The 14,660-nt window shown below is 48.6% G+C and overlaps 1 long non-coding RNA gene across 2 annotated transcripts in view; it reads left to right on the top strand.

Annotated features, from left to right (window-relative positions):
• The window catches only part of LOC103346924 (uncharacterized), a 60,187-nt gene that overhangs the window by 23,221 nt on the left and 22,306 nt on the right, over window positions 1-14,660 (top strand). The window contains exon 2 of one of the 2 annotated variants that reach the window (XR_016223745.1): window positions 11,934-12,161. The exons of the other annotated variant lie outside the window; for it this stretch is intronic. This is a non-coding gene — a long non-coding RNA (uncharacterized LOC103346924). Of the gene's footprint in view, window positions 1-11,933; window positions 12,162-14,660 lie in introns of those variants that run through there. 2 annotated transcript variants of the gene reach the window in all.

Below are 14,660 nucleotides of genomic sequence, written 5' to 3'. Positions count from 1 at the left end.
AAATGTGTTGTTCATTCCTTAGGAAAGAAAAAGTGAATTTGAGAATTGTATGTAGGTCTTTTTCAGGCTAAATTTTCAGAGAAAGGAGATACTGCTATACATTTTACCAAGAGAACTACCAAGGAACATCTTGCTGTAGTACTCAGATTGTTGCCATTTCAATCCTGTCACCATTGTCACCACCATTAATCCAGTAGTTCCGGTCCTTGAAGTGTTAAATCAGTTGTGCATTATGTCTGAAGTAAGTTGTTGCCAAAATGGAGTAGTCACACTTTCAAATGATCCACTTTTTACAAGAAATTTATTTTTTAGAGGGTGGGTGTGGGGAGCAAACCGGACTAGACTGTTACTGGAATTAAGACTTATTCTATGCATCTGCTCTCCCACAATATGGCGCTGGGAGAGAAGTAAACAGCTTCCGCACAGCTGCCTCCAGTTCAACTAATAAACTGTAGGACTTGCTCCTGATTGGAGGAGAGCAGCGTACTCGGCGTGTGGGCAGCCGAGTTGGGATTGGCGGAGGAGGACTATAAAGGAGGAGAGAGACGGCATGCATCAGGAACATCTATGGGGAACATCTAAGGGAACCCGTGCAGCCCCCCAGAAAGCCGGCCGGCGGTGTGCCGCTCCCCTGCGGAAGTGGGGAATGTGGCCAGGGGGAACTGCCCTTCCACGGAGGTGGAAGGGATAGTAGCCAACCCAGGAAGAACCAGCAGCAAACCCGGGGAGGGCCGAGCAGACGAAAGAACAGCGCAGGGTCCTGTGTTGCTCCTCCACGAAGAGGGGGAGCGACATAATGGTGCCGTGACTCGGATAGGAAACCTAGGAGGGAAGAAACGGGAAGAAGTGGAAAATACCGGAGAGAGAGACTAGCAAAGAGCCTAGGGGAAAGCCGGATGAGAAAGGTGCCGGCAGAAGCTATTGAAAGCCTAGGCATAGACTCGGATACGGACTGTGGGAAAGAAGTTAGGATTGAAAGCGAAAGTGAAAGCTTTCATAGACTCGGATGCGGACTATGGCGGGGAAGCTAGGAGATTGAAAGCGAAAGTGAAACCTGGAGGAGGCTTGGACTCGGATATGGACTGTGGGAAAGAAGTTAGGATTTAAAGTGAAAGCAAGAAGAAACTTAGACTCAGATACGGACTGCAGGTTGAAAGTGAAAGTGAAACCTATAAGAAACTTAGACTTGGATACGGACTGTGGGGAGAGGCCAGGAGAAATGAGGGAGGAATATTGTTGGAAGAAAACTTAAGGAAACATACCGGGTAGAGAAAAATGTTAGGGAGGATGAAGCCGCGAGTGCAGGCCGAGGCGGAGATATAAGCCACCTTGGAATTCTTCAAGTCACCCCGGGGAGCAAGAGGCGAAGATCTGGAACCAGAGGCAGAGACGTGGGCCGCCAGGATTCGCCAGGTTAGTCCGGGGAACTTGGACTGAATGCCGGTGGTGGCGGAAACATTCGCGGAAGCCGCTGCGTGCAGAGAGAGCACGGGGCGTGAATAGATGGGCTGGCACGAGGCCGTGGTGCGGGCGCGAAGTGCGTGGAGACCGCGGAGCGTGCGCGCAGAGCCGGGAACCCGCCGGCGGGGCGAGGCGCCAGGAAGCCGCGCAGAACCGGGAACCCGCCGGCGGGGCGAGGCGCCAGGAAGCCGCGCAGAGCCGTGAAGCCGCCGCGGGGCGGGCGCCGGCGGGGCGAGGCGCCGGGAAGCCGCGCAAAGCCGTGAAGCTGCCGCAGGGCGAGGCGCCGGGAAGCTGCGCGGAGCCGTGAAGCTGCCGGCAGGGCGAGGTGCCGGGAAGCGGCGCAAAGCCGGGAAGCCACCGCGGGGCGGGCGCCGGCGGGGCGAGGCACCGGGAAGCCGCGCAGAGCCGTGAAGCTGCCGCGGGGCGAGGTGCCGAGAAGCAGCCTCGGGCGGGCGCCGGGAAGCTGCGGGGATAAGAGAAACAGAAGTTTGGGAGTGGAGTGAGAGAAATGGGAATGTTGGCAGACAGAAGTAAAATGGGAGAAATAGGAATGCCCGGAGATAGAGAAATAGAGAAATAGAAAGGCCTCCCTACAACACTGCAATGTGAAAGCTTGGATTCGGTCTGCCTAATTAAGGCGATAAGCGCCAGCAAGCAGCTCGACCAGAGTATGAGCTGCAGGTCACCGAAGATAGGCACAAACCAACACTAATAAGTCTCCCCCACAATATGGCAATGAGAAGGCTTGGATTTGGTTTGCCTGATAGGGCTTGTAAGCCCCTGCAGGCAGAGCAGAGCATGCGCTGCAGGGCACCGAACACAGGCACGCATCAGCGCCTAAAAACCTCCTCACAACATGGCGAAGAGAGGACCCGGATTCGGTTTGCCTGATTGATAGGACTTGTAAGAACCTGTGGCAACTCTAGCAAGCAGAGCAGAGTGTGTGCCGCGGGACACCGAAGACAGGCGCGTATCAACGCCAAAAAATAAAAAGAAAGGGGGATCTGTGGGGAGCAACTCGGACTATACTGTTACTGGAATTAAGACTTATTCTATGCATCTGCTCTCCCTCTGTGGGGAGCAACCTGGACTAGACTAAGTTACTGGAATTAAGACTTATTCTATGCATCTGCTCTCCCACAATATGGCGCTGGGAGAGGAGAAAACAGCTTCTACACAGCTGCCTCCAGTTCAACCAATTAACTGTAGGACTTGCTCCTGATTGGAGAGCAGTGTACTCGGCGTGTGGGCAGCCGAGTTAGGATTGGCGGAGGAGGACTATAAAGGAGGAGAGAGACGGCATGCACCGGGAACATCTATGGGGAACATCTAAGGGAACCCGTGCAGCCCCCGAGAAAGCCGGCCGGCGGTGTGCCGCTCCCCTGCGGAAGTGGGGAATGCGGCCAGGGGGAACTGCCCTTCCACGGAGGTGGAAGGGATAGTAGCCAACCCGGGAAGAACCAGCAGCAAACCCGGGGAGGGCCGAGCAGACGAAAGAACAGCGCAGGGTCCTGTGTCGTTCCTCCACGAAGACGGGGAGCGACAGGTGGGTGTTTGGTCTGGCGATGCCTATATTAGAGTTTGTGTTTCAAGTCCCAGCTCCTGAGCTTCAGATCCAGTTCCTTTTTTATTACACTCAGTTGTTGTGTCCCAAAATGCAGCCTACTTTACTTTATGAGATTTCATTTTTCATCTTACAGGGATATGGTATAAAGGTAATTTTGCAAAGTTCTTACCTAGTAAAGCTGCCTGACTGTATCCAGTGTTACTATGACATATTTACTCATAAGTTAGCATTTCAGAAAAGAGTGACATTAACAAACATGATACAAATGGAAAGCAAACTGCTTTTTGGAGGCTGTTTGTTTATTTAATGATTCTTGTTTACTTGTTTCTTTAATTTATTTTATTTTTTTATTTTTTAACTTATATTTAATAAATATAAATTTCCAAAGTACAACTTTTGGATTATAGCGACTTTCCCCTACCCATAACCACCCTCCCACCCGCAACTATCCCATCTCCCACTCCATCTCCCATTCCATTCACATCAAGATTCATTTTCAATTCTCTTTATATACAGAAGATAAGTTTAGCATATATTAAGTAAAGATTTCAACAGTTTGCACCCACACAGAAACACAAAGTGTAAAATACTGTTTGAGTACTAGTTATACCAGTGATTCACATAGTATAACACATTAAGGACAGAGATCCTACATGAGGAGTAAATGCACAGTGACTCCTGTTGTTGATTGAACAATTGATACTCTTATTTATGATGTCAATAATCACCCGAGGCTCTTGTCATGAGTTGCCAAGACTAAGGAAGCCTCTTGAGTTTGCCAACTCTGATCTGATTTAGACAAGGTCATAGTCAGAGTGGAAGTTCTCTCCTCCCTTCAGAGAAAGGTACCTCCTTTAATGATGCCTGTTCTTTCTGCTGGGATCTCACTCACAGAGATCTTTCATTTAGTTTTTTTTTTTTTTCTTGGCCACAGTGCCTTGGCTTTCCATGCCTGAAATACTCTCATGGGCTTTTTAGCCAGATCCAAATGCCAAATGCTGATTCTGAGGCCAGAGTGCTGCTTAGGACATCTGGCATTCTATGAGTCTGCTGTGTATCCCACTTCCCATGTTGGATTGTTCTTTTTTAATTCTATTTTTATTTTTTTATTTATTTTTTATTTAGTAAATATGAAATTTCCAAAGTACAGTTAATAGATTACAATGGCTTCCCCCCCATTTCCCTCCCACTCACACCCCTCCCATCTCCCACTCCCTCTCCCATTCTATTCACATCAATTCATTTTCAATTATCTTTATATACAGAAAATCAATTTAATATATATTAAGTAAAGATTTCATCAGTTTGCACCCACACAGAAACACAAAGTGTAAAATACTGTTTCAGTACTAGTTATAGCATTACTTCACATTGGACAATACACTAAGGACAGATCCCACATGAGAAGTAAGTACACAGTGACTCCTGTTGTTGACTTAACAATTTGACACTTTTGTTTATGGCATCAGTGATCTCCCTAGGCTCTAGTCATGAGTTGCCAAGGCTATGGAAGCACCGCGCTGATCCAATGGCAGGAGCCAGGTACTTCTCCTGGTCTCCCATGGGGTGCAGGGCCCAAGCACTTGGGCCATCCTCCACTGCACTCCCTGGCCACAGCAGAGAGCTGGCCTGGAAGAAGGGCAACCGGGACAGAATCCGGTGCCCCGACCGGGACTAGAACCCAGTGTGACGGTGCCGCAAGGTGGAGGATTAGCTCAGTGAGCCGCAGCGCTGACCAGTTCTGGAAGTTTTAACCAGAGCTATTAGGCAAGAAATAGAAATTAAAGGGATACAAATTGGGAAGGAAGAACTGAAGCTATCCCTCTTTGTAGATGATATGATTCTTTATTTAGGGGATCCAAATAACTATACTCTATAACTATATAAGATATAGTTATATATAACTATATAAGAGACTATTGGAACTCATAGAAGAGTTTGGCAAAGTAGCAGGATATAAAATCAATGCACAAAAATCAACAGCCTTTGTATACACAGGCAATGCCATGGCTGAGGAAATACAAAGATATTTCAGCTCATCTCTCAGTACATGTTAAGTGTATTCTCTGATGCTGTGGTTTCAAGTTCATGATTTTTATTCACTTGTTTTACTAGTAAAATATGAAATACATAAATACATAAATTATACCTAAAGTCCAACTTGTTTAAAATACTAGGATTTTTCTAAATGGTTTAAACCACTAATTTTCCCCCAGTGTTGGGTGTTAACAGCCAGGAGAAGAGACAGATTTTTCCCAGCAATGCAAATATGCAAACATCAAATAATGTCATACTCCCTATCAGCAGAGGAAAATACAAAACCACATGACCACCTTTCTGTAAACATACTTTCATGATAAACACAATCAACAAACTAGGACTAGAAGGGGGCATTGCAGCCTTATGGAAAGAATTGAAAAACCCACTGCTAACATTATATTAATGATAAAAAGCCGGGTGCTTTCCTCCTGAGCTGAAAAGTAAGATTAGGATTCTGCTGTTACCACATCTATTTAACTTTGGACTAGAGATTATGACCAGGAGGGTAAGTCCAAAAACTAAAGTTTGAATGTACAGACTAGAAGGGAAGATGTGAAATCTGTCTAAGATTACATGCTCTTATATAAGAAAATTCTAATGTGTTCCAACTAATAAGTCAGTGCATCAGGCACACAAGACAGAATTGAATAATAAAAATCATTCCTTTCTATATGCACTTCTGAGGAACAACCTAAAAATGAAATTAAGAAGGCAGTGCCATTTTCTGAGAACTCAAAACTATATCCTGAAAAATGTTGAAAGAATGTGTACTATCTAAAAAGAAAACCAGGTTCATGGATTAGAAGATTCATCATCTTTAAAATGTCTGTACTCCCACTAATGATCCAATAATTCTAAGAGAGTTCTATCAAAATCTGAAAACCCATTTTTAATAAACTTAAAAAAATGCATGTGGAAATGCCTATGGAATTTAAGAAACCCAGAAGACCCAAAGATTTCATGGGGAAAAAAAGATGCACATTTTTAACTTTTAAAACTTATTACAAAGCAATAGTAATTAAAATAGTGTGATACTGGCATAAAGGTGAATATATTGATCAGTGAAACAGAATCAGTATTCCAGAAAAATACCCATGTGCCTCAGGCTAACTGATCTCAAAGAGAGTACTGCTCCAGTTTGGATGTTTGTGTTTGAAAGGCAGTGTGTGTCGGGGGGGAATCTTCCATCCATTGGTTCACTCCCCAAACACCTGGATCCAGGAGGTGGGTGCAGGGGCCCAACCACTTCGGCCGTCCTCTGCTGCTTTCCCTGGCTATTAGCAGGGAGTTGGATCAGAAGTGGAGCAGCTGGGATTTGAACTGATGCCAGTATGGGATGCCGGCATTGCAGGCAGTGGTTTAACCTACAACGCCAGCCCCTTTGATAAGGGTTGTCAAAGCCAAGCTCCAGTTGAAGTTTTATTGCTGATGGTAGTCTTGAGAAGTGATGGCTCCAGTTGAGGACATGTGCGGGCTGGAGGCTCCACCCTCTTGAAGGGAGGAACATAGCTCCAGGTAGACACTGGGTTAGCTGTTTGGAGAGCAGGTGGTTACAAAGTGAGAGTCCGCCTCAATTTCTCTCCTCCACTTTCCCTTCCATCTGCCATAAGGTGATGCAGCAGAAGGCCCCCACCAGATGTGGCCACCTGATCTAGGACATCCAGTCCTCCAGGACTGTAAGCTAAGATGAACCTCTTTCCTTTTTAAGTTGCCTGGTCCTGAGAGTCTGTTACAGCAACAGAAAATATACTAAGAAGAAGGCAGAGAGGAATTACATGGGGGGAAGAAATATCTTTTCAGCAAGCGGTGCTGCGCGCACCGTAGAGCCACATGAAGAGAAATTAAGTTTTCTCCTCGTTCCTAGCATATGCAAATATTAACTCATAGTGGGTCAAAGACTTAAATGTAAGAGCCAAAAGGATGAAATTCTTAGCCGAAAACAAAGGAATGCATCTTTATGACCTTGAATTTGACAGCTGATCCTTGAGGGTGACACCAAAGATGCACGTAGCAAAAGGAAAAACAGATAAATTAGACTTCATGAATAGAAAAACCTTTTGTGATTCAAAAGATACTATCAGGAGAGCGAAAAGTGCCCCCAAATAGGAGAAATATTGGCAAATTATACATCTCATAGGGACTAGAATAAAGCTAATGTATACAGAACATTATAACCCAAATAATTCAATTTTATAATTAGGCAAAGGAGCTCATTATGTGTTTCTCCCAAGAAGATACACAAATAGGCAGATGAAAAGATTCTTGACACACTTAGGTATCTGGAAATACAAATCAAAACTATAATGAGATAGCAATTCAGACTCCTTAAGATGGCTGTAATCAGGGGCTACCTGCAGTGCCAGCATCCCATATGGGCACCGGTTCAAGTCTCGGCTGTTCCACTTCTGTTCCTGCTCTCTTCTGTGGCCTCAGAAGGCAGTGGAAGATGGCCCAAGTGCTTGGGTCCCGGCACCCATGTGGGAGACTCGGAATAATCTGGCTTTGGATCGGCCCAGCTCTAGCCATTGTGGCCATTTGAGGAGTGAACCAGTGGATGGAAGACCTGTTTCTCTTCTCTCCTCTCTATCTTCCTCTTTCTAACTGCCTTTCAAATAACAGGTATGGGTGAGAATGTGGAGAAATCAGAACTCTCATAACGTTATGAGTTGGAATGTACAATAGTGCAGCAAGTTTGGAAAACACTTAGTTCCTCAAATGGCTAAAGACAGAGTTAGAATATTATTCAGAAATTCCACCACTATGTAAATACCCATGAGAAATAAAAACATACTATCACAGAAACTTGTACATTAATCTTTATAGCAGCATAAAACCCCAAATATGGAAATGGCCCAAACATCCATTGACTGGTAAGTAGGTAAACAAAGTGTGGTGGCCATACAGTGGGGGTCTTGCACCACAGTGAGTAGCAGTAGAGCCCCAGTACTTGATGTTGTGTACGTGAGCCTTTGACACCACTATGCTGTGTTGCAGGAGGCTCATCTGGGAAAGAAAAAAATGAGATGGATGCAGTTTACATAAAGTGTCCAGAACAGGCTGCTCATTAGATACAGAACATGGACTATTTTTGATGAGAGATGGGGTGCATGACAAGGGCTGGGGAGCAGCTAATGAGTGTGGGTTTCCTTTTGAGGTGATAAAAAATTATAAAATTGACTTTCATGGCAGTCACACATAGCTGTGACTGTACAGTTGTTTCACAACTGATGATGAGTTGTCAGTAAGTTCAGTGTAAGCTGAAAATACTGTAAGCTAAAAAAGGCAGTTACTACCAGTAAACCTTCCAACTCTTATTATTTCACTCTGCAGTGCACTGTGGGTACTGAATCTACCCATGATTCTGCGCTCTCTGAAAGTGCTGCCCAGCTGCTGGAAAGATTATTCTGTCACATTTTAATAGTCCAGGGAGGACCAAAATAAAGAATTTGAAGTGCAGTGTCTAATAAACGTATTTCACATTTGCACCATCATAAAACCAAAACATGGGCCGGCGCCGCGGCTCACTAGGCTAATCCTCCGCCTAGCGGCGCCGGCACATCGGGTTCTAGTCCCGGTCGGGGCACCGGATTCTGTCCCGGTTGCCCCTCTTCCAGGCCAGCCCTCTGCTGTGGCCCGGGAGTGCAGTGGAGGATGGCCCAGGTGCTTGGGCCCTGCACCCCATGGGAGACCAGGAAAAGCACCTGGCTCCTGGCTCCTGCCATCGGATCAGCGCGGTGCGCCGGCCGCAGCGCACCAGCCGCGGCGGCCATTGGAGGGTGAACCAACGGCAAAAGGAAGACCTTTCTCTCTGTCTCTCTCTCTCTCACTGTCCACTCTGCCTGTCAAAAAAAAAAAAAAAGATAAAACCAAAACATGATATCAAGTCACCATTAAGTAGGAGACCATCCATAGCAAAAACCACAGTATTGTACATTGTAAGTGAGTGATTTGTAAGTTACGTGAATAAGCTCTTAAGGGGAATCTAATCAAATGTGATTTTTCTTACAAGGGCAGAGTAAAGCAAATCAGGTTTGTCTGATAATACTCTGGCTTTAAAATATTACAGAACCCTTAAGTAACTGAGAGTGAGGGTTATTGAATCTGACTGCCTGGATCCCTATTCCAGTTTTACCAGTTATGACTTTGTGCAGTGTGCAGAAGTGCTTTCATCTGAAGATGGATGAGATGAAAGTATGCCTGTCACAGGTTGTTGCAGAGTTTAAAGGAACTACAAAGTTAGGTGTTGATTACTTGTTAGATTCCAGGTTCTTAAAATTGTTGTTGGCGGCTGACACTGCGACTCACTAGGCTAATCCTCTGCCTTGCCGCACCAGCACACTGGGTTCTAGTCCCGGTCGGGGCGCTGGATTCTGTCCCGGTTGCCCCTCTTCCAGGCCAGCTCTCTGCTGTGGCCAGGGAGTGCAGTGGAGGATGGCCCAAGTGCTTGGGCTCTGCACCCCATGGGAGACCAGGATAAGCACCTGGCTCCTGCCATTGGATCAGCGCGGTGCGCCAGCCGCAGTGTGCCGGCCGCGGCGGCCATTGGAGGGTGAACCAACGGCAAAAGGAAGACCTTTCTCTCTGTCTCTCTCTCTCACTGTCCACTCTGCCTGTAAAAAAAAACAAACAAACAAAAAAAAAGAAAAACAAAAAAAAAATTGTTGTTGGCGTTATCTAGGCTTCTGTGTTGTCAGCTGAGTACAAGTTCATTTTTCACAGGCAGGATTAACGATACAGAGGACGTCTCCAGACGTAGCCCCAATTGTTGAATTGTTAAATATTGTGATGTAGGACACACAGAGCTACAAGGCTGGGAGCTTGAAGCAGCCAGGGTAGGAACCATTGTAGGGGGTGATTTGGTACTGGTGAGGCATTAGCTGGAGCCGAACAAAGTGAATTTCACAACAGGTGGCAGCTGGAGAGGCAGAGCAGGGGGGAATGTGTCATTCCTGGTTCGTAAAGAGACTGGTCTGGGGAAGACGTTGGAAAGAGCAGGCAGCATCTTTGGAAGGGTGGGCTGGGGCCTGCTCTGTGTAAGTTCGGATGTGCAAGTTCACCGGGCTGATAAAGGTATTTTCTTTTTTTTTTTAACTTTTATTTAATGAATATAAATTTCCAAAGTACAGCTTATGGATTACAATGGCTTCCCCCCCATAACGCCCCTCCCACCCGCAACCCTCCCCTTTCCCACTCCCTCTCCCCTTCCATTCACATCAAGATCCATTTTCAATTCTCTTTATAAAGGTATTTTCTTTTAAGTCAAGGTTTCCGGAGTGAAATAGAATTATTTGCTATTACTGCCACCATTAAACAAACAAAAAGTTGTATTTAATAACTGTTTAGTCCAGTAATGGTATTTTTTATTTCTTACTCTGGTAGACGTTTGAAAAGTGGCAAAGTCCCTCCTGTAGCTGGAAATGTCGAAGGAAAATTGCACTGGCCATGTTAAAAAGGCAAGCAAGGAATTATTCATCACGATTAATACAGCAGCCAAAGCCATTACATTAAAGTTCAAGAACTGAACTGAACTACTCTGACAAAGGCCTCGAGTGTTTTAAGTTCCAGGGTGAACCAAGGGGAAAGCACTGGAGGCCAGGCCATGAGTAGAAAGAGTGCCCGGGGGATTAGGGTGTGTTTGCTGACTGGCTTATGGAAGGTGGAGCCCTAACTTCTCAGCTTTCCTGGCTGATTGCATTGCTAAGGAATGTCTCCTGGGTTCTTAAAGATTGATATCTCAAAGGGCCAATCAAAGCATTTAGAATGGCACATTTTCCAAAGTAAGTGCTCTAAGAGACAGGAGGTGAGGAGCCTGTAGCCAGCAAGAGAACTTGTTTAGATGAATCAAGCTGAGGATAACATTCAGGATAGGTTGGTAGGAAGCCAGTCGTTTCCAGTGCTTTTCACGTGGAATAAGCCTTTGGGTGCAGACAAGCCTTTGGGAATATAAATACATGTGTACAGTGCATTGTTTGTAGGACAGAAGTATTCAGCTTACTCAGTATTTATTCTGTATGCATGTTTTAAACCAAGGGAATGTCTCTGTTTTGTTTCTCTTTGGATCTCAACTATTCATTTTTTTCCCTTATCAGAAAGAACTATACCCTGAGGCTTTCTTTCTTCAGGAGTTGTTTTAATCTAGACTGGAGGTTTTTTTTGTTTTGTTTTGTTTTGGTTTTTTTTTGCTATTGCAAGTCCCATTTAACTTTCCATTTTTACTTGAGAAACTGAATGGAGGTTCAGGCTGCTTTTCTGTTGGTAATTGCACAAGTGTGTGAATTTCAGTGGTTTGAATGGTCACACACCTATTATATTCTCTCTCAGTATCATCTCTGTCCTACATCTTGTAAGCATTTTGGAAATTAACAACTTTGTGGACAACCCAGACAATAATAGTGGTGGTTGTTAAACTTGCAGTTCTGTAGTACCTGAATATTTTTAATTATTTTCATACACATAATCTCACTGTGTTCACCCAGTCAACACAGTGGTGGTGTTTATTCTAGAGATTTTGTTGTGCAAATGGGGAAACTTGACTCTGGGCCTATGGTTCCTCTGCTTAATGTCTAGATACAGTCCCTGGCTTATTTGTCAGACCTGGATATGCAATCAGATTGAATTTGAAAATCATTATACTAGTCTTTTCTCTCAGCTCTAAATTGGTATATTTCTCAAATATTACACTTATATTTGTAATACAGCTTTAGGATGACCTCATAATTTTTGAAACCTGTTGAATCAGTTGGATCTTAAGAACTGAGGCATACGGGGCCAGCGCTGTGGCAGAGCGGGTTATTGCCCTGGCCTGAGGCACTGGCATCCCATGTGGGCACCTGTTCAAGTCCCGGCTACTCTTCTTCTGATCCAGCTTTCTGCTATGGCCTGAGAAGGCGGTAGAAGATGGCCCAAGTCCTTGGGCCCCTGCACCCTTGTGGGAAACCTGGAGGAAGTTCCTGGCTCCTGGCTTCAGATTGGCACAGCTTCTGCTGTTGGAGCCGATTGGGGAGTGAACCATCAGATGGAAGACCTCTCTCTCTCTGTCTCTACCTCTGTCTGTAACTCTGCCCCTCAAATAAATGAATCTTAAAAAGAAAAAGAACTGAGGCATAAAGATTCTAGCTAAAGGTCCAATATATTTTAAGAAAAAAGATTAGAGTAAGATTAGCCCCTTCCCTGGTACCAGGGACCCATGACGCCCAGCCCCTTCCTTGGCACCTGGGACCCAGGACACCCAGCTCCTCCCTAGCACCTGGGACCCCCAACCCCCTCCCTGGCAACAGTGACCCCCGACGCGTGGCCCTTACTGTCACTTGGGACTCCTGATGTCCAGCCCCCTCCCTGGCACCCCAGCTCCCTGCCCCTTCCCCAATGCCCTGCCCCTTCCCTGGTACCCAAGGCCCTGGAAGTCTGGCCCCTCCCTGTCACTCAGGACCCCTGACACCAGGCCTCTACCCTGGTACCTGGGACCCCTGACACCCGGCCCCTCTCTGTCACTCAGGACCCCAGACGCATGCCCCCTCCCTGACACCCTGGACCCCCGACGCCAGGCTCCCTATCCTGGACACCTGACCCCCTCCTTGACTCCCAGGACCAGTGACTCTGGGCCTCTTCCCTAGCACCCGGGAACGTGGACGCCCAACTCCTCCCTGGCACCTGGGACTTCGAACCCCTCCCTTGCACCCAGAACCTCGATGCCTGGCCCCCACCCTGGCACCCTGGACCCCTGATGCCCAGCCCCTACCCTGGTACCCAGAACCCCCAACTCCCTCCTGGGCCCCGGGATCCCCAAAGCCTGGCCCCTTACTTGACACCCAGGATCCTCGATGCCTGGCCCCTCCCTGGCACCATGGATCCCGATGCCCAGCTCCCTTCTGGGCCCTGGGATCCGGACACTTGGCCCCCACCTTGACAACAGTGACTGCCGATGTCCAGCCTCCTCCCTGGTGCCCAGGACCCCCGACACCTGGCCCCCTCCCTGGCACCTGTGACCCCCGACACCCAGCCCTCCCTGTCACTCGGAACTCCTGACATCCGGCACCCTCCTTGGAACCGCGGATCCCCAACACCCTGCCCCTTCCCTGACGCCCAGCCCCTTCCCTGGTACCAGGACCCCCGATGTCCGGCCCCTCCCTGTCTCTTGCGACCCCTGGCGCCAGGCCTCCACCCTGGTACCTGGGACCCCTGATGCCTGGCCACTCTCTGTCACTGGGGACCCCAGCTGCCTGGCCCCCTCCCTGGTACAAGGGACCCCTGATGCCTGGCCCCCTCCCTGGCACCCTGGATCCCCGACACCTGGCCCCTTCCCCGTTGCCCAGCTGCTTTTCTGGTACCCAGGACCCACAGAGTCCAGCCCCTCACAGTCACTTGGGACCCCAGCCGCCTGGCCCCCTCCCTGGTACATGGGACCCCTGACGCCCGACCCCCTCCCTGGCACCCAGGACCCCTGATTCCCGGTTCTGCAGTCACACCTCCGTGCAAAGGAGGCAGCGGCAGTGAAATGAAAGGACACTGGACAAGGAGCAGAAGACCAAGGTCAAGCCCCACCTTACCTTAGCTGACCAGCCGCATGCTTGAGAAGCTCCCTGCCACCCCTTCTCCTCCTCCTCTGTTCCATCCGCACCTGCTGACATCCGATTCCATCCTCAGCTGGATGCCTTCAGTTCTATGAACTGTCATGTGCCACCTGAGTCTCCAGTAAAAACAAAAACAGGCAACAACAACAACAAAGAAAGAGCTGGGACAACAGAAGAAAGACTACGCTGGGGATACCCTAGGACTTGGCCCAGCTCCAGCTCTGGGGCTTAGCAGGAACCATAATCAGCCACTGTCTGTGCTGCCCCTGGCACCCGGACCCCAGACATCTGGCCCCCTCCCTGGTACCTGGGACCCCTGATGTTTGGCCCCTTCCCTGGCACCCAGGATCCTGACATCTGGTCCCCTCTCTGGCACCCGGGACCCCCGACGCCTGGCCCTCTCTCTGGCACCCTGGACCCCCGACGCCCGGCCCCTCTCTGGCATCCCAGACCCCCAACGCCCAGCCCCTTTCCTGGTACCTGGGAGCCCCATTGTCTGGCTTCCTGGGCCCCGGGATCCCTAAAGCTTGGCCCCCTCCTTGACACCCAGGACCCCTGACTCCCGGCCTCCTCCCTGGCAACCGGGACCCCAACACCCAGCCTCTTCCCTGGCACCCAGGACCCTCGATCCCAGCCCCTCCCTAGCACCAGGACCCCACCACCCGACCCCTCCCTGGCACCTGGGACCCCCGACCACCTCCCTGGCAACCGTGACAGTGGATGTCCTGTCCCTTCCTGTCACTTGGGACCCCAGACACCCGGCCCACATCCATGGTATCTGGGACCCCTGATGCCCGGCCCCTTCCCTGGCACCCATGAACCCGATGTCTGGCCCCCTCCCATGTCCCAGGACCCCAGACGGCCACCCCTCTCTGTCACTCGGGACCCCAGACGCCTGCCCCTTCCTGGTACCCAGAACCCTGATGTCCAACCTCTTCCCTGGCACACAGGACCCTCGATCTTGGCCCCAACCTGGCACCCGGCCCCCAACGCCCTACCCCTCCCTTGCACCCAGGACCCCA

Source organism: Oryctolagus cuniculus, chromosome 17 (assembly GCF_051225735.1).
Source record: "Oryctolagus cuniculus isolate XC-2025 breed Fujian yellow rabbit chromosome 17, ASM5122573v1, whole genome shotgun sequence".
In the NCBI taxonomy this organism is placed as follows: Eukaryota; Metazoa; Chordata; class Mammalia; order Lagomorpha; family Leporidae; genus Oryctolagus; species Oryctolagus cuniculus.
The sequence above is the reverse complement of the archived record's forward strand: the minus strand, read 5'-3'. Positions and strand labels throughout refer to the sequence as shown.